We start from the raw sequence: 23,450 nt of genomic DNA, 5'->3' as shown, positions 1-23,450 counted from the left end.
CACTGAATTCACCTTCTTCTGGTGATAGCACAACAATTTTCCTTTGAAAACTCATCTCTAGGGGCACCTGGGTTACTCAGTTGGTTAAGCAGCTGCCTTTGGCTCAGGTCATGATCTCAGGTTCCTGGGATCGAGCCCCACATCGGCTCCCTGCTCAGTGGAGAGCCTGCTTCTCCCTCCCCTTCTGCCTGCTGCTCTGCCTACTTGTGCTCTCATTTCTCTGTCAAAAAGATAAATAAAATCTTAAAAAAAAAAAAAAAAAGAAAGAAAAGAAAACTCATCTCTATTCCACTGTTAATTCAAATGCTACAGGTGAGACGCACCCCCTGTCACACTTGCCTCAGGAAGGAGTCTATGACCAGGCCTAGTCAATTACAGCATTCCATCCTCCTTCCCACACTGATTGGTTCTGGAAAGGACGTGTAAGTCAAAGTGGGATAATGAGACTCTCTTGATTGGATGTAAAGTTGAAACTGCCAGCAGCCACCACAAGGGGAAAGTCTGTATACAGAGGAAGCCAACAGCCAAAGATCCATCCAAGAAGTAGAGATGGGTTCCAAAAATAACAAATGGGTATCTGGATCAAGCCATGCTCGATGTCAGTTATCCACATGGACATCTAAGCTACATGAGCCAATAATTTCCCATTTTTGCTTGAGTCATTTTGAATGGATTTCTGTTACTTGGAACTAAAAGAGTTTTAACCAATACCCTCATCCTGCTTTGTTGCTCCAATGTTTAAAAAAAAAAAAAAAGGCTGTGTAACTTGACAAAAAATGTTGCTGATATGAATTAAAATGTTTTCTGATTACAAAACCAACATTAGCCTTGAACTGTAAGGTATGATAAGTTTGTTTCTATAAATCGATTCTCGTATATCTAAGATGGCTGGACATTGAAACTAGAATATGGGTTATTTCATTTAAGAAAACTTGAACTTCTTTCCATCGCTTCCTTTTCTCCCATTAAAGAATGACTGACATAAATACACCTCATTAACTCCTTCCTTCCTTTTCTTCCTAAAATATTTCATTTAACACACCAATAAATGTTGAATGAAATAAGAAAGTCCCAGAGAACTACACTCTAATTTCCTTTTAAAAATCAACTTTACTGATATAAAATTTAGGTACAATAAGCTGTATCTGTTTAAAGTGCACAATTCGTTGGAATTTCTCAGATGTATACACATGTGTAATGATGAAACAGGGGCACAATAAAAAAAAATTTCCATCACCCCCCAAATATTCCCCTACCCTTTGTAGTACACCCTTCCCTCTGTCCCAGTGTAAGCGGCAACCACTGGTTTTCTTTGTGTTAATTTAGTTTGTATTTTCTAGAATTTCATACAAATGGAATCATGTTTAATGTACTCCTCTGTGTCTAGCTTCTTTACCTCAGTATATAATGATTTTGAGATTCATCCATGTTATGGTGAAAATATCAGTATCTCATTCCTTTTTTTTTTAAATTGCTTGATAGTATTCTAATGTATAGAATCTAATACTCGTCTATCCATTCACCTGTTGATGGACATGTGGGTTGTTCTCTGGTTGAGTTATTGTGAAGAAAGCTGCTGTGAACTGTTGTGTACAAATCTTTGTGTGGACATGTGTTTTCACTTGTTTAGGGTAAATATCTAGGAGGAGAATGGCCAGCTTGTATGGTAGGTATGGTGGGTAAGGATTAACTTTCTAAGAAACAGGTAAAAAGTTTTCCCCAAAGCTTGTAGCATTTTATACTCAATCTCCAATATAAGAGCTCTGTTTGTGGCCCCATACTTGTCATTTTCTGGCACTGTTTTAAAAATTTTGGTCCTTCTGAAGGGTGTTTAACGGTATCTCATGTGGCTTTAGTTTGCATGTCAGCCATGAATAATGATGTTGAATATCTTTTTGTATGGTTAATGGCCTTCTGTTTATATTCTTTTATGAACAATCAATTCAAACTTTTGACCATTTTTTTAATGAGGGTATTTGTCTTCTTCTTATTAAGTTGTAAGACTCTTAGTTTAGATAGTCTAGGTACAGATTTATATAATTGTCAGATTTATTTGTCAAGAATTTGTTCTCCCAGACTGTGAACATTTTTACTTTTCTAATGGCATTTTCTTAAGAGGAAGTTTTTAATACTGATAAAATCCAGTTTGTCTTTTTTTTTTTCTTTTATGGTTCATGCCTTTGCATGTGTCCCATCTAAGAAATCTTTTCGTACTTCAAGGTAGAATTATCTCAGTTTAAGATCTATTTTTTATTTATTTTTTAGATGATGTGAAGTATGGGTCAATATCCATACTGATAGTACAATTTACTGAGAACTATTGTCTCTCTTTAAATTATCTTGGCCCTGTGTCAAAATTCATTTGACCATATATGTATGGGTCTGTCTCTAGACCCATTTTTCTTTTTCACTGAACTATATCTCTATTTTTCACCATTAATAATTGTTTTGATTATTAAAAGCTTAACGGTAAGCCTGGAAATCAAATAATGTAAGTATACCAACTTTAATTTTTAAGTTGTTTTTGGCTATACTGAACTTTTTCATTTTCAAATAAATCTATTAAAATCAGCCACTTATTTACAAAAATCAAAAGCCTACTGAGATTTTGACTCAGTAGACTGAGTTGAATTTACACATTAATTTGCGGAGAACTGAACATTCTACAAACACAGTAAGTATATCTTCATTTGCTCAAATCTTGTAATTTCTTTCAGCAATATTACTTAACTTTCAGGAATGAGATACTCTACGTTTTGTTATATTTACCCTTGGCATTTTATGTTTTTGGTGCTACTGTAACTAAAGTTATTTTCAATTTTATGCTGCTCATATACAAATATACAGTTGATTTTTGTATATTAATGCTGTACCTGTAAACTTGCTAAATTCACTTATTCTAACTTCCTAGAAGATTTCTTAGGAGTTTGCTGTTTTGTAAATTCCTTAGAATTTATAAATTAACAACAGTGTTACATTCAAGAAAAGATGACAGTTTTACCTTTTCCTTTACAATCTTCATTTTATTTCTTTTTGTGCTTGATTATATTGTGTAGGGCCTCAAAAAATTTAGTGTGTAGTAGTACAATCCCAGGAATCTTTACCTTGCTCCTGATCTTAGTGTGAAAGCATTCACTATTTATCATTAACTATGATGTTAACTGTAGAGAGTGACCCTATTATCAGACTGATGAAGTTCTCTGCTATTCCTAGTTACTGAGAGTTTTTTTTTATGAATGAATGTTGAATTTATTCAAATGCTTTTTCTGTATCTATTGAAGTGATCACATGGTTTATCTCCTTTATTCTGCGAACAGGGTAAATTACATAGATTGATTTTTTTTTTTTAATGTTAAACCTATCTCAAATTCTTGAGATAAACCCAAATTGTTTGTAATACATTAAACTTTCTGTATGTTGTTGGATTTGATTTTCTAACTTTTGTCGAATATTTGAAGCATATTATTATGTAATTTGGGGGGTAATGTATTTGTAAGATTTTGGTATTGACATTAAGCTGGCTATAAAATGAGTTGGAATATATTCTCTTCTACTTTCTGAAGTAGTTTCTTCTTTGAATGTTTGATAAAGTTCGCAAGTAAAACCATCCAGACTTGCAGTTTTCTTGTTGAAAAAGTTTTTGAAAATGAATTCAATTTCATTGTTATATGTAGTGCTTTTTAAATTTTACACTTTAACCTGTGTCTTTTTTTAGTAAGTTGTACTTATTTTTAAAATGTATTTGTCCACTTCATCTAGTTTTTTTTTTTGCATAAAGTTGTTCATAATATTATCATATTTTTAATGTTTGTAAGATCTATAGTGACAACTCCTCTTTCATTCTTGATTTGGTGATTTATATTCTCTTTTTTTCTTAATCATTAGTTAAAGGTTTATCAATTTTGTTAATATTTTAAAAACTAGTTTAGCTTTATTATTTTCTGTTTCTATGCCACTGATTTCTGCTCTTCACTTTAGTAATTCTTTCATTCTACTCACTTCGGAGTTGTTTTTGCTTTTTCTAGGCTCCTGAGATGGAAACTGTGGTAACTGGCCTCATATATAAACATTAGAGCCAGAAATTCCCCTCTAAGGCGTGGTTTACCTGTACTCCACCAACTGTAGTGTGCTATACTTTCATTTACTGTTCAGTCTGAAATTGTCTCTAAATTTGGGGATCACTTCTTTGACACATTCAAAAGCATGCTGCTTAGTTTCCAAATATATGGCGTCTTCAAATATATCTTTACTGTTATTAATTTCTAACAAAATTTAGAAACTTTTTTTGTGTGTTGAGGGAATAGACTCTATATGATTTCAATCCTTTTAGGTTTACTTTGTTTTATGGTAAGCCTATGGCCTACCATGGTGAAAGTACTATGTGCACTTCAAAAGAATGTCTATTCCACAGCTGCTGTGGGAAGTATTCTACAAGTATCAACTAGGTCTAGGTGGTTAGTAATGTTGTTATGATCTTCTGTGTGTGTGTGTGTGTGTGTGTGTGTGTGTGTGTGTTTTAAGATTTATTTATTTGAGAGAGAGAGAGAGAGTACAGAGAGGGGCAGAGAGAGAGGGACTTCCTGCTGAGCGTGGAGCCTGATGTGGGGCTCGATCTCATGATCCTAAGATCATGACCTGAGCTGAAATCAAGAGTTAGACCCTTAACCAAATGAGCTACCCAGGCACCCTGATCCTCTATGTTTTACTGATGGTGGGGGGTCTACTTCTATAATCAATTAATGAGAGATGTGTTGAAATCTATTATGATTATGAAATTGTCTATCTTTTCCCTTTAACACTCTCAATATTTGCTTTATGTAGTCCGAAGGTCCAATGATAAACATATACACATTTCTATGTCTTTCTGATGAACTGATCCTTTTATCATTACAGATGTCCCTCTTTATCTATGGTAATATTCATCTTCTTAAATTTTATTTTACCTGATATTAATATAGCCACTCCAGCCTTTTTATGCTTACCATCTGCCTGGTACATCTTTTCCTATCCATTTACATCAGCCTATTTGTATCTTGTATTTAAAGTGTATCTTTATATTTAAATGTGTCTTTTGTAGATAGCATATAACTCTTTTCTAATCTATTCAGATCTATTCTAATTTATTCCACCTTGTAAGCTTATGTAATGTAATTACTCAAGTGAATATATGTAGGCCAACTCTTACTCATTCTCTATTTGTTCTCTTTGTTTTTTGTTCTTCTTTTCAGCTTTCCTGGCTTCTTTTGTATTACTTAAAAACATTTTGGAATTCCATCTTATCAACCGATTTTTAAGCCTCACATCTCTATATAGTATATTCTCAGAGACTGTTTTAGGTACATTGTACATCCTTAACATTTTACAACCTACTTCAAGAGTTAATACTGTACCATTTCACATAAAATGTAAAAGTCTTGAGATATGTAAATCTTTTTACCTTATTTTTGATATAACTGTCATATGTATTACTGCTGTGTTATTTATAAGCAAAAGATATTATAATGTTTGCTTTATGTCATATGTATTTTTGAAAATAATCAGTGGAAAAAATAGGTTTTTATATGCAACCAGATATCAGCCATGTCTGATACTCTTAATTCGTGAAGATCCCTATTTCCCTCCAGTAGCATTTCCCTTCAGTGTGAGAACTTTCTTTAGCATCTCTTATGGTGTGGGTTTGGTAGCAATGAATTTTCTTTGATTTCCTAAATTTATCTGAAAATGTTATCAATTTGTTTTTATTCTTCAAGGATATTTTCACTGGCTATACAATTCTGGATTCACATTTTTTTTTCCTTTTAATTCTTTTTTTTTTTTTTTAAGATTTTATTTATTTATTTGACAGAGAGAGAGAGATCACAAGTAGGCAGAGTGCCAGGCAGAGAGAGAGGGGGAAGCAGGCTCCCTGCAGAGCAGAGAGACCTATGTGGGGCTCGATCCCAGGACCCTGAGATCATGACCTGAGCCGAAGGCAGAGGCTTAACCCACTGAGCCACCCAGGCGCCCCTCCTTTTAATTCTTTAAAGAAGTTGTTCTACTATCTTCTGATCTCCATGGTTTGATGAGAAGTCTGATACCATTTTACTCATTGTTCACTATATATAATATGCTGTTTTAGTATCTGGCTGCCTTAACTATTTTCTCACCCTCCCTTGACTTCAGTAATTTGACTATGCTATTCTTAAGCATAGTTTACTTGATATTTTCTCTCTCAGGGGTTCACCGATCTTTTAATTTGTAGATTTATGGTCCCTCAACAAATTTGGAGATTTGGGGGCCCTTATTTCCTCAAATAACTTTTTGGTTCTAGTCTCTCTCCTCTCCTATAGGTCTCAGATTACCTGTATGTTATACTTTTGCCATTGTCCCACAGATTACTGAGGCTGTTCATTTTTTCAGTAATTTTTCCTTCTTTTCTTTAGACTGCTGAACTTCTATTAACCTACCATCAAGTATTCTCATTCTTTTCTCTTGTAGAGAGAAAAATCTGCTGTTAAGGCCATATAGTGGATGATGTATTCAAGTATTACATTTTTTTGGTCCCAAAATTTCCATTTGGTTATTTTTTATTTCACTTCTGATATCTCCTAACTTTTTATTCATTATAAACGTATTTTCTTTATCCTTACTTGGCATAATCACAATAACTGCTTTATTTTTTAAGATTTTATTTATTTATTTGAGAGAGAGAAGGGGAAAGAGAGAGTGTGTACAAGAAGGGTACACACTTAGGGAGGTGTCCTCCCCTTGGTCCTCCCCTAGGGAGGAAGAGGGAGGATGCAACAAGAGGGAGAAAGAGGGAGGGAGGGAGGGAGGGAGCGAGGGAGGGGGAGAAAGAGGGAGAGCGAGAAGCAGACTCCCCACTGAGTTGGAAGCCTAATGCAGGCTTAATCCCAGGACCCTGGGATCATGACCTAAGCCAAAGGCAGACATTTAACCCAGTGCATGACCTAAGGACCCATCACAGCCACTTTAAAATCCTTTTCTGATAATTCTGATATCTGATTCATCTCAAGGTTGGCCTCTTTCATTGTCTTTTCCTTTGACAGTAGTCACATTAATCCTGGCTCTTTGCATATCAAGTAATACCAGATACTCTGAAGTCATGTTGTGGAGACTCTGAATTCTGTTATATTTCTCAGAAGAGTGAATGTTCATGGTGTGTCTTAGCAGGTAATTATCTTGGTTGAAATTAAACTCTATAAACTCTGTCATGTCTGTGGTGGGCAGTAGTCCAGACCTCCGTTTAGACTGCTTTCCATCACACATAGTTCAGAAATCAACCAGATACTTGGATAGAGATTACACACAGAATTTGGTGTTTCTCTTATTTGGCTCTTTTTTTTTTTTTTTTCCTAGAATTTCCCCTCACTTTGTGGTGGCTCTAGTAACTATGAACTTCTTCAAAGGGTTCTTCCTGTCTAAAAGAGCAGGCTCTCTCTTGGAATTTTAGCCACCCAATGCTATAACTCTGCCCAACTGTGGCTTCCCTCGGAGAAAAACCACAGAAATGGAAAACTCACTCTATGCTTGATGCTTCTTCCTCCAAGTCTGCCTGCTTGGATTGACTCTCCAAAGCCTTTAGGCAGTTACTTTTTATTTTTCCAGAGTTCATAGTTATTATAGGAGGTTCAATCTGTTAGCTTATTCTCCCTTAAGTAAAGCAGAAACCCATAGTACTTTTTTAAATGAAGTTTTAAATCAGTAACCATGTGTGTGTATGTGTGTGTGTTAAGACAAATGTAAATAAGCAAAGGAATGATAAAAATTCAAATTAATGTTTACCTGCAGAAGAAAGAGGGATAAAAGGGGAAAATACAGAGATTAATTCAAATTACACTCAGTGTGCTAGTTCTCTGGCTGGGTGTGGGCTAATAGGTATTTACTACACTATTCATAAATGGATAAATATCATGATAGTAACAAGGCCTATACATAAACCAGTGATGACCCTGTGTCCTGAACCAAGGACTTCCAATATATTTAATCCTGTGCATCTAAAAACAAGCGTTCACAGAGTCCTCATCTTGTTTCTATACTCTTGAAAAGTCTATTAACAAGATTCTGACAAGCTCCAGGTATGAAATGGCTAAGGATTTATGAGATTCATTTATAGGTAAAATTTATGTACCATTCAAATTTAGGGACGTCTTAGACACATGGTTAATAATGAGGAAACCCCCTGACTAATGCCATTTTGAATAAGAAAGATAAAAAGACAAAACCATGCATGGTGTGTATTGTTTCTTTGTTCACAATACATACAGGCTCTTTGACCAAGACAGGGAGAAGTTCCCAAGGGTGTAGAAGCAAGAAAGAAGCAAAGAGAGTGAGTGTTAAGAATGGTGAAGCATTCTCAAAGCAGCAGAAAACTTCAGCTTGCATGCCTAAAAGCATATCCACATGTCAAGGACCGTGGGACATTTTCCCAGAGGGGACTGGACACGAAGCCTCCCAGGTCTTAGTATCTTAAACTAGGCTGAATGGAACACCAGGGAATATGCTGGAGGGAGGGAGAGAGCACACTGGCCAAAGGGGTGGAAAAAGTGATGCAATCAGAGGGCTCTTTCCCATCTCTAATTTTATGACTCTCTGTAAAAAAGAAGGAGAATTCAAACCACTTCAAAATAAGATCAACGGAGACCTGGCTTGAAAGAGTGGATCCGATGAGAAAGAAGTTTATAAAGATTTATTTCCATGGTTAATAATCACATACCAGGCCAAAAGAGATCTCCATCTCACTACAGTTGTTCATAGCATATATAGGGTAAAATTTTAAACTAACGCAGAATAATTTCTCTGGGAATTGGGAACAGTAGGGGGAGAATCTACAAACAATATTCACTGTAAAATAAAGGTTTTCCTTCCTGACAATCAAAAGCTTGACAAATCATGCCAACGTTTTATTTCTCAGGATTTTTAAAAGAGCACAACAAACAGAAAGCTCTTCACTTGCTTGCTATCTGGTTTGATTTTAAGGCGAGCGCAATCCCAAAGACAAACCTCAAAAGGAAAAAAAAAAAAATACCATTAGATTTTCTTTTTTTTTCTTACTTGATGGCATTAATAATAAATGGTAAGTATTTTCCGAAGTCAAGTGAAAAAAACAAAAGCAAAAACAAAAAACCTTTCTGTTGCTTTCTTTGAAACATCCCTAAAAGCATATTTTAAAGACTATGCTTTAGAAAACTTTTAGACAGAAATTCACTAAATGCTCTAAAATTCAAAATCTCTAATCAACTGAACACCCCCACGGGTGTGAGGAAATAGGGCCTCTTTGGGGAAAGGGAATCCTAATTATGTGGCATGCTGGAGAGGCACCCAAGTTTATGTCAGTAGCAGATTCTGATAAGATAGGCACCAAAAGAATCAGGTCTGGACTGTTTCAACGCGGGGGGAGGGGGTGTTGGTGTAATGTTGGTATTTAACTGTGATCTAGAGGCCAACAAAGGGCAGGGGGGACAAAGCAGAGCCTAATGAAGCTGCTAGTGTCTGGGGTGAAAGAGCCACAAAGCCTTTCAAATTAGCAGCTGAATCCTGACACTCATTAGTGATTATACATGCAAAGGCGGCAATTTAAAGCTCCAACCAGTAAAACAGCCAAGACACCGCATAACACACAAAGGAAATAAAGTATGTACAAAAATAAAGAAATAGAACCTTTCAAATGTCTTCCCTTTCACATTTTGACATTTTTCTTTTTCTTTTCTTTTCTTCTTTTTTTTTTAATATTAATGACAAGACTGCAGAGTGCTTACCTTCCAATTTAGTACTAAAATAATTACCACTGCGACTAAAATGAGACTTTCATTTTTTTTTTTAATCAAGGAAGGTCTAGTCAGGAATTGCTTCTGCTAAGTTCTGTACAAGACATAATATACTCTTGTTAACTAACAAAACCAATAAATCAAGCTGAAGCACTTATTAAAGTATCTTACAGCACTAAATTTATCACTGATGACAAATTTAATTTGGGACTCTGACAGTTTGCTCCTCGCTTACTTCAACAGATTTCTTTCTTTCTTTTCTTTGGTGGGAGGGGGGAGGGAGGGGGAAGTGGGGGGTGGCAGGCAATTATTTTACAAATAATGAATGCTGAAATTTACTAGAAATTTTTGGAGCCGTAAAAGAACTTCTGATAGAAAACGGTGTTTCTCCCACAGCGTCACTGTCACTGGGGAAAGTTATACATTAAAATTCTTTTCCAGTGGTTCTGTCCTTCGCACATTAGAGTTAGCAGAATTTTTAAAATGGTGATAATGAGCACTTTACGAAGCAATTTATAATCATCACTCAGTTAACCCACACTCTATCTCCACAGTTAGGTCAGTGCACGTCCCTTGATAATGAAGATAAGAAAATTGAGATACTGAGTTTTCCCTACCGAACAGGTAGAATAATTTTAATCTATGGCAAGGTCATTCTGCACAAGGGAGGGTGAAAAGTAAAGAAATTCACAAGACTGTGTTCGGTTTTCTTATAATTACCCAATACTGTAGCTAAAAGGATGATATTCCCACTTTAAGTATCAAAAGAGAATTACATTACAAATACACATAAAATTATTATTAATAGGCAACCTTTGCTCGACACCATACTTCCAGCCTACATGATGTGAATAATGCCTTATCTTCCGTTCCGGTCAACCACGTTGGTTTATTGTACGACACATCCAGGTTACATAACTTATATTTTCTATAAACTTTTCCTCCTCCTAAAACATAGCTCTACAATTCTACAATAGCATTTTCTTGTGTTTTCAAATGGTGTTTTCTTTCTTGACAATGCAATCAGCATATAAAAACCAAATTTCACCGCCTGGTCCCAGTTAAGGCAAAACCAAGCAGCCTGAACCACAGCCTGACAAGGAGAACACATTAAGCTCTGGAACAAAAGCATCCAAGTCGACCTGTTTTGCAGACTGATTAATAGAAACAAGCTCCAAGGACTAATCACAAGCCGAGCCCTGTTTTGCAGATTAATAGAACAAAGACACACGAGAGGAAGGGAGGTTACAGCACTGGAATACCAATAAGCAAAGGTAGACACCAGGCTTTCCTCCACTCAGGTCACCTCCTCTAAAGCCAGATTTACCGACCCCAGGGCCCAGGGTGTCCCCTTCAGGGATGACTCAAAACGCAGCACTAAAGAGGTCTGGGTTCTCTCCATCACCCCAGCACCAAAGGAGCCACCTAGGTTCCACCTTCTTTGGCGATTCTGATTAAAGAGGAAACAAAATTTCTCAGCAGAATGATGCATGAGTCGGGGTGCTTTCAGGGGATCTTTCCCACTTCAGCTAGGCAAACCACAGCACTTGTTAATAGGGACAGACATTTCCCCCTCCCCACCTTTTGCTTTTGCAATGGCCCGTCACACAGGTAACCTGGGAAGTGTGTTCATTCCTGCAGGCACACCCATATCCAAGAACTCCATTCACAAAGTTTGAATAAGGAAGTCAATTTCCAAATTACCCCTAGACACACATTTTACAACTGAAGAATGTGGCTTTCTTTCCTGACTGTAAAAATGAAATTTACCCACTCTAAGAATATACGAAAGCCCAGGAAACTAGACTGAAAAGGGGGGGGGGGTAAAAAGAACACTCATAAAAGAAAATCGCTGTTATAGTTGCGGTATATTACCTCTCAGTTTTCATTTTCTCTCTATATTTATACACATTCTTTACAATGTTATGATCCCTCTGTATATTTTTGGTGGGGATATGGCTTTTGAAATGCTCAGTGCCAAGCATAAGAAGAAAAACATACCACTGCTCTCTGATGATCGATGCTAATTCTTGAATGACTAAAACCAGGTGAGTATATGAATTTTTGCTGGAATTGTAAAATCTTATTCATGTGAGATCTGGCAAACTGAAGACGGTTTACACAGCTTGAGAAACAATCTTTAGGAATGGAAAGGTCTACTTTTTGCCTGATTTCGCTCCATGATGATTTTCTGCAGCAACTACTTTCTTTTCTTCTTTTTCTTTCTTTTCTTTTTTTTTTCTTTTTTGTAGACAAAGCTTTCTTGGTGTCATTCGAAGAGTATTTGAGTCAACGGACAAAGAGAATGGATTTTCCCTGCCATATTTGTATCTACTTTATAATAATCCAATGATTCTGTTCATGGCCACAATCAACAAAGTAAAAATACATTTATAATGAAAATCATAAATTTCAGCAGTTATAAAATCTCAGAACTGACTCGAGAGCACAGTTAAGCCTGTGGTTTACAGGCTAGCCAAACTTCAAAATTTCCAAAGAAGTGATCGTGTTTCTCTCTGGCTTTTCAGGAGGCTTCAAACTCTACAGAAGATAATTCCTCTAGCAAATAAACTTAAAACCAGTTCTTCCTTTTAATTGTAATCCTGAACAGCACATACAAAGTGTTGGCGCACAGGAAGGTAGGTACACAATACCCCAGAAATCCCCCTGCCTTTCACCTGCCTACCTCCGAAGCCGCCACACGAGGGGCAACCAGATAGAGCTCTGGTAAGAGCTGTCTAAAAGCACAAAGGTCCGGGCCAGCATTATACACATACTTAGGGTTTCCATTTTCCTACTCACTCTGCTTGACCTCCAGGTAAATATTTGCCCTTACAGGATTGTAATTTTTTCAGGGAGAGGTTGAACTGGGCTAAGAAAAGGAACTTCCTTGCTGTTTCCTTTGAAAACACGGGAAGTATCAAGGAACGCTTAGTAACGGAGGCATCATAAGCATAACCTATAATCCTCATTTTCAAATGCTTCCCATGGATTTATTTACTTATTTACTTTTTAAAGACTTTATTTATTTGAGAGAGAGAGAGAATACTGGGGGGGGGGTGCTCAGAGGAGAGGAAGAAGCAGGATTCCCACAGAGCAGGGAGCCTGATGTGGGGGCTCGTTCCTAGGACCCTGAGATCATGACCTGAGCCAAAGGCAGACGCTTAACCGACTGTGCCACCCAGGAGCCCCAGATTCATTTATTTAAATAATATAAAAGTAAACCCCATAAACTAAGTCTCTTAAACAAATTTCCTTTCCACAATCTTTTTTTTTTTGCGTAACACCGAAGGAAAAGAAGAAAAAGCAGGAAGGTGGCTAGTAACAAGCCAACAGCGTATTTCCAACGAGTCTTGCCACCAACAATTTCTGATTAGGTTTTAGTCCAGCATCTCTTATTTGGTCCTGTAAAGATTAAAGCAAGAAGGCTTTTTTCTATTGATTCCTGATTTACAATAAAAATAGACACCCCAACTATAGCCAGTGGGAGGGGGATAGATTCTTTAAATCATTAAGATAATAAAAAGTTTTTCCCATTTCGGTCTCCGGTAGTCCACGTTCTAGAACCATGGCTCTCCCAGCTACTTTCCATTGCTCAGGAAGCCTCCTGTGGTGTGGAAAGTATTAAGTATTCAGTGTTCAGACTGACCCACCCCACCATTTCCATACATACTGTAGCCTGAAACTGAGTAAGAGAAACAGTGATCTCCAGTTATTAAGCCAGATGGGCATCAGGGCACTTCGTTTCACGTTCGACCGTTTTGTACATAACATGTAAAAGAAGTGCCTTCCCAGTTTTAGGAAAGGGTGGAAAATCAGTGTGTTAACTCTGACTTTTTTCTTCCTTTATAAAAAGCGTTGGTTTTATGTAGCTTTCAATGTTGATTTACTGTAGATTCACGTGAAATTTCAGAACTACTTTTTGGGGGGGGGGGATGTTATCTACCCTAAGGAGACCATGCCAGACATTAAGGACATTAGGACTGAAAGCGTCTAAATTACCCAATAATATCACCAGAACCTTCAGATGCTGCCTTGGGAAATTTCATCTTGGGAAGAACGTAAGGGAGGCTGGCTCCTAACCACCTCCTCTAGTCTGTCTTTATACGAGAGATGCTTCCTTTGGTTGCCTTCTTCTTTTTTGCCACAAATTTCATCCTTGGACATTATTGGTTTTTGTAACTGTATTTACACTTTAACCAAGATGATCTTTTCTAATATATGCGCAACAGTCTTTCTATGTCCTCCCCTGGATTAATGCAGATTTGTAACTCATCTCACCAACTTTTACAGAATGCACGCAACATTCTGCAAACCACAGCCTTTCACACTTGCCCCTAGCTTCCTGCTTGAGCAGCCCCACGGAACATTCCATATTTGATATATAGTCCCTGCCCAACATTACCCTTATTTTTCCTGGGTGAAAATGCACTACCAAGCATTACTCATACATTTCAAAGGATACTTCATGGAAGTGACCTTAAAAAATCCCTCCTCTGCCGGCGCCTGGGTGGCTCAGTAGGTTAAAGCCTCTGCTTTCAGCTCAGGTCATGATCCCAGGGTCCTGGGATCAAGCCCCGCATCAGCCTCTCTGCTTGGCAGGGAGCCTGCTTCCTCCTCTCTCTCTCTCTGCCTGTCTCCTGCCTACTTGTGACCTCTGTCTGTCATATAAAAATTTAAAAAAAAAAAAATCTTAAAAAAAAAAAATTCCCCCTCTGCCTTCATGTAACAGACATCTATTCACACTTCCATGTCTTTTGACCAAATGCTGCCCATGAAGGGGGGGCACCTTTCCTAAATGGTTTCCACTTACCCAGATCATAAGCAACTTGCTGTGCAAGGAAGCTGTGCACTATTTGCTTTTAAAACTTCTCTTTCTCTCTTACACACACAAACAGGAGGAGTCATTTTCCTGGACTACGCTTCCTATTCACCTTTCTTCTGTCCCTCCTCACTTCTCCCCTTCTCCTCTGAGGTACCAGCACAAGAAAAGAAAACAAAACAGAACAAACACAAAACCAACCAACCAAATAAACAAACAAAAATAATAACTATTATTAAAACTACACAACTGTTACCTTTCAGGGGAGAAAATAATATTTACTGAGCATTTACTGAGTGCCAAGAACTTAACATACATGACCACATTTTAATCCTATAAAAATACACGGAGCAGTGAAAAACACAAAGGCTTTGTCTGGGGTTGACTTCCAGTTCTGCCACTTTAGGAAACGTGTGTCTTTGGGTGAGTTAGTTAAATTCTCTCACTTCCAGTTTTTATCATCTCCCAAATGGGGGGTAATCTTACTTACTTTGTAGGATTGATGTAACACTTAAAAACAATGTGATTTAAGCTACCTTGATGTGGGTGATGCTTAATATATAGTAGTTATTACTATCTGCATACCCATTGACAGATGAAACTATGCCTCAGAGAGATGAAATAACTTGCTTAACAAAGTAAATGTGCCCTAAACAATAAAACTGAGCCTCAAGTTTGCTGGGGCCAGCTGTTTCTAAAGGCCAAAGCCGGCAGCCTCTATCCTCCATGCCTCCTTTCAGTGGGGAGAACAGGGTTGCAGGTGTTTAAGCTATGCCCAGTCTGGGATTAGACCTTTCAGGCTACGTCTGCCCACTGGGGAGATTCTGCTGGAAGTTTGTTAAACCCGAGGAACAGATGGCTTAAGGGGAGTGCGAGTCAGAAAGAAGAGCTTAGTCCAGTTTCGACAAAGCCTTCACTGTCAGAGGGATGTCCCTGAGCACAACACGGGTTGGCCTGTCCCCCAACAAGCTCCCACGGGCTTAGAGGTGAATCATTGGGAGGTGAGTGACATCATGTCTTGACTGCTTCTCACAGAGCAGCCCAGAAGGGCAGAAGGCCTCTCTCCCATGGAGCAGAGAACAGAGCATGGCTTTGATTATCACGCTCCTATTGTGAAGCGACTTTGGCAGCCTGCAGACTCATCGTGGAAAGGGAGGAAAGCTATGCAGATGTGGTGCTGGGCCAAAAGGGAGCCACTCAGTGGCAGCGGCAACGGCCAACATGTGTGCTCCAGGGTCCATTTCACCTTCACCATTGCTCATCGGGAGGATTAAATGAGCCTGGGGAGTTACTGGAACTTACTGGTGAACACATGGGCTCTCTAGGGCAGAAGCACGTGGTGGGAGGCAGGGCAGCAGCAGTGACTGGAACCAGGCAAATTTGGGTCAAGCCTGTCAACTGGACCCCAGCGCACTCACGGTCTGGTGATACCCGGAGAAATTCACACTACACTTACGGTTCAGAGTATAAACTCAGAAATCCAGGTTGGTCAAAGAGCTTGAAAATAAATGGCACAGAATCCACATGACTTTCATTCATCTTGAAAAATTCAACCACTGGGAATTTGACCATTAAGAAAAGAGAGAGAACACCACATGTCTGATAACTGATTCCTAACGTCCAAAGAACGTTCCGAGTGCCCAGCTGGTCTAGCTTCCTACCAAACTCACACTTGACACTGACTACTTTTGCTGCGGCTTGAAGAAAAGGTCTTCAAATCTAATAGAAACTTCTATAGTTGCTCCTAGCCTGGGGAAAAGGCATCTGAAGTAAAGAAATGACAAGAAAGAACCTAAAAATACTGCTGGAGTCTTCCTTTGAAAATTCCCACTGCCTTCAAGGTGAGGTTTGTCCAACTACTCCCATTCCTCCCCTTTTTATTAAAGCACGCTCACCTGGAGAGATGTTAGGCTCTCTGTATTTACGCATGTTCAGGATGGATCTAATATGAACAAAGCTCACAAACATAGTTTAGTGCTCTGTTTGGTTCCACTTTGCCCTACCATCTCTAGTCCTCCTTGCAGATTCATGGCTATGCTTGATCTCATACTGGAAATATTCTGTCCTCTCCAACTCCTGACTCCTCTGTGTAGATCTTCAGTCTGTCGGCCACAGACCTAACTCCACCACCATCACCCTCATTCACTCATTCAGCTGAAAGGGACAGAGCACCCACCATGGGCCAGGCACTGGGCTCCCCCCAGGGATGCAGAGAACAAAGCTGACAGGGTCCTTGCCCTCAGGGAGCTTAGAGCCACTGTGTCATCGCCTCCCATCGCCCAGCAGAAACTGTGGGTTAAAAAGGAGCCAGTTGGTGTAACATGAGAAAATGAAAAAAGAGCCAGCAGCCGGCTGGCCGGCCGGGTCTCAGTTGTAAGGGCTGGGGCATGCTCCCTGGAGCACGGTGTGTGGGCCCAAGCCAGGCAGGCCTGACTGCAGCCGGCGCACACTGCCAGCACTCCCTTCTTGGTGCATATGCCCGGGGCTGAAGTCTTTCTCAGCCGATACCTGGTGCTACAGAGGGAAAAAGCCACAGGCACCCAATACTTACTCCAGGCTGATAGTGTGCAAAGGAATCGTGAGCCGTTTCTAGGGAGCAGAAGGACCAGAAGGAGGGGATCCACGTCTCACGACACACTGAGATACAGATTTTTCACAGAAAACCCTAGGCTCTGCAGCTCGTCAGGCAAACAAATACTGGATCATTCCTTCATCTGTCCTGTCAATATCCTTATTTTCCCCCAGGAGCACCTTATCCAGAATCTTGAGAGCTCCTAAAGAGTATTAGCCTGGATTTCTGCGTGCCCTTTCTGCAACTAGATGGAAAAAGGTTAACTCCTCAAGTGGCCCCTTCCTGAATTGCCTCAGGTCAAGGAGTAGAAGGACATCTGGTTACTAGGATATCCTGGTCTAGTCTAAGGAGCTCAGCATAAGGAAGGCTGGATTCTAGTCCTATTTCTCTCTAATCCCTTTGGGCACCGTCTCTGTCAAAATCCCTATCTTGGCCTCCTCTGTCAAAAGGAGGCCATCCCGAGCAGCACCTGAAATATGGGCACTTATAAATGTTGGCTATTTTTTTTTAAAGATTTTATTTATTTATTTGACAGATAGAGATCACAAGTAGGCAGAGAGGCAGGCAGAGAGAGAGGAGGAAGCAGGCTCCCTGCTGAGCAGAGAGCCCGATGCGGGGCTCGATCCCAGGACTCTGAGACCATGACCTGAGCCGAACGCAGAGGCTCAACCCACTGAGCTACCCAGGCGCCCCAATGCTGGCTATTATTAATCATTGCTATTAATACATGTTTACTTCAATCGTTTAGAATTATTTTTTTAACTTAGATTTTAATCATTTAGAATTGCTGTGAAGCCCAACTGAGAGAATACACGGGACAGGCTCTGAGTGAAGTCATCACGCAAACGCAAGCTTATTACTGCCATTTGCTAGTTGAGGTCCTCGCTCAGAACACGCAGGCAAAAATTTAATCCATGCCGATAGCTGATAGTAAGCACATGCGAATGCACGCAAACACTTCTGTGCCCCCCTCACATTCTTCTACACAGCTACCACCGCCACGTCAGATAAAAGCATCAGGACAGGCTTGAAGGGTTCGGATAGAGCGGGTTGGAAAGGTACACGTGGGATCCAACAGCACGGGCTCTGCCTGACGCGGCTTTGGAACTGGTACTTACTGATACAGCTACGTACGAATGGGAGGTAGAAAGCAAAGTGACCGGTTTTGCTTTCTCCTTTTTCAAATAAACAGGGCAGTTGTTAAACCAGAAGTGAATCTGATCCCATGCGGCTTTAAGAACAGTCAGCTGCATTCTGGAACAGGCAAAAATGTAAACAGAGCCTGTAACTCTAGAGCAAAGGCAGAACACCCATAGGTTTCATATGGGAGAGTCTACGGGCCCTGTGCCAAGAAAAATGAAATGTTAGCCTGGGCCTTTAAACAGAATCATGTAAAAGCGGAGTGCATATTTGTTTAACACACACACAGACCTTTTTCTGTGCCAATACCTTTCTGAAACCTTCTGAGTAAAAGCTGGAATCCCTGAGACAGTGGTAGGAACCAATATTGTTTGTCCAGTCCTGTTCTTTGGCATGAAAGGACTTTTCCCCTGCTGAACATGGAGAGGTTTCTTTCTTCCTCTTCTTCCTTTTTTTTTTTTTTTTTTTGGTTGCCACAAGTTAATTACAAAGTATGACTGTGAAAATAAAATAAATGAGCCCATTCTACCCATCCCCATATCTGAATTCTATCATACGAGTTGCCAATTGGTTTCCTAATCCTCTTACTCAATATCTGCTGTTAATTTGTTCGCTATTTCAAGAACTTGAAGACTGTCAGCAAAATACATGATGCATTACAAAACTTATAATTGGAAATAAAAACATCTGAAGCTTTTCTGACAGGGTAAACATAAAGTACTATTGCACTGATCAGAACAAGGAAACGTGAGCAACCTTGTAGCTATTTCTGTGCAGACACAATTACAAATGCTAACTCCCACTTTTTAAAAATGCTGAGAAAATTATATCGAAATGAAGGAATGAATGGACTCAACATGTTTGTGGATCTGCAATGAGGGGCAGGGAGGAGGGGAAAAAACCATCCTGCTCACGCTTCCTTTACAGAAGCACCTCCATGGGCTTTCTCTTGTTCCCGCAGCCATTTTAGAATTAACACTGTCTGGGGCCCGATCTAATTGTCCTGCCACAGAAGTTAAGGCACTTCCTCCACAGTTACTAAATCTGACAAATTACACCTGGGTCTACTCTAACATGAAAAAGTGTGTTCTTTGTTCCTGACCTCTTGGTCAGCATAGAGATCAAATTCCTGGACATCGGAAAGCCCTGCTCATATTCATTAAAAGCCACGGGAGACCAGCCCTGCATTTCTGTTTCAAGAGGGGAACAAGGTGCAGCCACCACCAAACAATAAGACTGCTCTGCTGGGGTCAGAACACTGCCGGCTTTTTTTTTTTTTTTTTTTTTTTTTTAAACTTTTTGCAGCTTGGCTTCTGATCAATTAGTACCTAGATTTTTTTTTTTCCTCCCCGACACAGCATCTTCATCTTAGTATCAAAAGAGCAACTGAAACAGACAAACAAAACAAAAACACAAAGGCGCTGGTCGATTTTTAAACGGCAAATGAGTTTCCTGAAATCTGCTTGTACTAAGATGCTGGCTAGAGATCCAGGAACCAAAAATACAAAGCTGATTTAAGAAATTCCACCTCTCCCCCCTACCTTGTGGCCAGACAAACATTAAAATTTTGTCCCTGCCTTCAAACCATACCCTAGGCTTTTGGAAAAGACAGAACTCAAAGTGATCATAAACAGGAAATCAGGAACCAAGGTGGTGGCAGAAAATCAACACAAGGGATACAAGAAATCCGCAAGCTTTCCTGTCGTGGGACCCAAGTCCTTGGCAGACCTAATCGCCTGGCAGCACAAGACCGTCTCCTTCTCCCCCAAAGAGGGAGAGAAAAACATAGCAGGTGAAGTTAAGAAAAGCTGTGTCTAAACCGTTACTCCCAAAGATGCGAATACACCAGGCTTCATTCCTTTCTTCCAGATACTTGGAAAAACAAGATGGTGAAGGAATATATACAGAAACCACAGAACCTGCCATAAGACCTCCGGAGCTGGGGGTGCTGCCTGGATCTGGTCAGCTCTTGTCCTCCTTCCAAGGGAGCACCTTTCTTCCGGGACAGGGCAGCCCACTTACGTCTTCTTCTGTGTAGGTAGGCCACCGAGTTTCCTTAGACCTCGTCCTTGGGAATCTAAGAAGGACCCCAGCACACTCCTATTGCAAACACACACGGATCCTTGGAAGTGTTTTAAGTTATTCTCCAGGTACAGATTCTGACTAAACTGTAAATTAGAGACATTGCTCTAATTCTCCCTCATCTTTGGAAAACTTTCAGCTGTGCTATAAGTTAAAACAGTGTAATGAATATAGACTAACACTCCTCTTCAATACTGAAAGCAAGTCACAATCTACATTTTTAAAATACTCCAGGAGTTATAGCCCTCTTTCTGGTGGGATGGCAATCCCCTCTGAGAAATCCACGACAGGATGGAAATCCTTTGTATCAAGGATCTTATTTTGATCTATGTTTGGAAATTAAGACCACTAGTAATATCAAAGTTCACTGGAAAAGCCCGGGAACCAAACAAACGGGTTTGCATTATTTGGGGGCTGGAATAACTAACGGGTAACTGAGCAGACATTCACCTATGGGTGGGTCTCAGGGATGGGGAAAAATCTAACTTCTGAAGGGAGAAAAGCGATAGCTCTGGTATAAATCCCCCCCAACGTTGCTTCCAGTCAAACTCTTAAGTGAAAGTGGTTACAAAGTGTACAAGATTAAAATAATCAAGCATGCCGGCAAATATGGATACTCTTTGAAAATTTTAGCTTTGGTGACCATTTCAGTGAGTGCTGGATGAGTGATACTAGGGCAGACCTTGCTGGCCATATTTCACAAAAAGAGAAGTTCAGTGATTGGCCTCATGTCGCTCAATCAGTAGCAGTGGAACTTAAGCTCCAACAAACCCTACCTGACTCCTCGTCTAACAGTCTTCAAATGAAGATGGGCAAAAGTATAAAGCAGATTTGGAAGCCTAGCCCCCCTTATCAGTAATAGCTCACACGCATTAGACGCTTACTCTAGGCCAGGAAGTCTTTGGGGTGCTGTGGAGGCATTAACTCATTTATCCTCATAGCAACCACAGGAAAGAAGTAATGCCACCATCTCCCACTTTAAAGATGAGAAAACAGAGACCGGGAGATGCTCAGAAACCCGCCCAAGGTACCAGGGCTGAGTAAATGGGAGAGCTAGGAAAATCTGAGCTCTCTGCATCGAAAGGCTAAAGCACAGGCATTCCCAAATCAATGTTCAGATTATCAGCAGTCTTGGGAATATTTTACAAAATTTTTTAATTTAAATTCAATTTAGTTAACATATACTGTATTATTCATGTCAGGGGTAGAATTTAGTGATTTGTCAGTTGCATGTAACACCCAGTGCTCATAACATCAAGTGCCTTCCTTAATGTCCATCATCCAATTACCCCAAATCCGCTCACCCACCTCCTCTCCAGCAACCCTCAGTTTTTTTCCCAATAGTTAGGAGTCTCTTATGGTTTGCCTCCTTCTCTGTTTTCGTCTTATTTTATTAATTTTAACAAAATATCTTCACAGTGAGATCCAAATTACTGATACCTCCAAAACATGTATCCTTAGTCCAAAGACAAAGCACAACAATTTGTATGGGTGACACAAATTCCATTTAAAGATCCCCCTTATTGTAAGGAAGTGCTAGGCAGGAAACAGTTAAAACTTTCTGAAAATCTCAACAAATTATGTGTAAAGACAACTTTAGGATAACATTTCAGAAGACTCATCCTACCTACCTTCTTGATTAAACCACCCTATTCAAATAAACAATTTTTGAATGACATCAATTCAGCTCAGACATAAACATTGTCTGAAGTCTTTACGCCCCATCACATCACATATTTCCACCGTCAAAAACGATTATGCCCCATCACATCACATATCTGAATTACTATGTGGTGTGTGGGTTTTTTTTTAAATTTTAAAAAACTTTTATTTTATATATTTATTATTTCTTGAGATGCTACAAGATCTGCCTTTGGATCCAAAAATCACTCCACCATTCATCACAGCTGTCAACCAGCGTAGCTAAACCTTCTCCCATACAGATTTTAATCTGCTCAGATAATGGAGGAAGTTTGCTTGCTATCATCGTTTCAGCAACTTATCAATCCGGAGATTTCTGAAAGTCTGGCTTGTTCCGGAACGGCCTTCCAAAATCTTTCAGAAATCATCTTCGGGTATTAAAAAAAAATCTTAATTCCACATAGAGCTTCTCTGCCAATCAGAGGTCATTCCTAAACTACTGCATAGCCATTAAGAAGGGAGCTAGAAGGGAGGAAAACTCCCTTTCCAGACCTTTGCCCAGAAATGCTAATACCAACATTGGACATTACCATGTTTTCAGCTCACACTTGGATAGGACCAAATCCTACTCTTTGTTCTCTTGCCCTTTACCACCTTCTTGCTTATACAAAACATTCCCTGATGTACTTCAGTCCAGCTGGATATCACCACCGCAGATTATAAACCCCAATTACCACACCGCTACCACCCCTATCTCAGTCATACCGCATACCCCACAGTCAAACTCAAAATCAGGATAGGATGCTACCAACTCAGTCTGGGTGATCCTTGAGCAGTCACTTAATTTTTCTGTGCCTGCTTTTTTTTCACCAGCCAAATCAGAATCACAACGGTGTCCATTTCTTAAAAGTATTTTAAGGAAAATGAGATAAAAGATAAAAAGATCTAGAACAATGCATGGCATAGAGTAGGTACTGAAGTAAGAGTTCACAGTCATTGTTGGGTTGATTTTAAAACAAAATGTATGCTTCTTGTATTCCCGCATCAGACCTTCTGGATCCCAACTAGTAAAGCCAAGGGGAAAAAAAGATCAGTTGTTGAGAAAATACCCCCACTTTCTACTCTACAGAGGATAGACCAAACTGTCGAGTGGGATGGCCAATCTGAATTCATGCTCACGTCTGCCCTCTTCCAGCCTTATCTATAAATCCAGCGCGGGGCTGGGGTACTTCTCCAATTGGGTGAGTAAAGGTTAGTCCTTCTGCTCTATATACACACAAAGCTCTCAAAAAAAATTAATTAATTAATTAATAAAATCCAAAGCTCCTCTGATACTGATCTTCTAGTCTAGAACTCCCATTTTAAAGATGAAGAAACTGGTCTGGAGGCTAAGTGACTTGCTCAAGTTCACATAAATACTCAGGAG

At 39.5% G+C, this 23,450-nt stretch overlaps 1 protein-coding gene across 3 annotated transcripts in view; it reads right to left on the bottom strand.

Moving 5' to 3' along the window:
• MPPED2 (metallophosphoesterase domain containing 2) overlaps positions 1-23,450 on the bottom strand; it is a 172,595-nt gene that overhangs the window by 62,993 nt on the left and 86,152 nt on the right. The gene's annotated exons all lie outside the window — the stretch shown is intronic.

This window comes from Martes martes (genome assembly GCF_963455335.1).
Source record: "Martes martes genome assembly, chromosome: 10".
NCBI classification, from domain to species: Eukaryota; Metazoa; Chordata; class Mammalia; order Carnivora; family Mustelidae; genus Martes; species Martes martes.
Note: the sequence above shows the minus strand (reverse complement) of the source record. Positions and strands in the feature narration are given on the sequence as shown.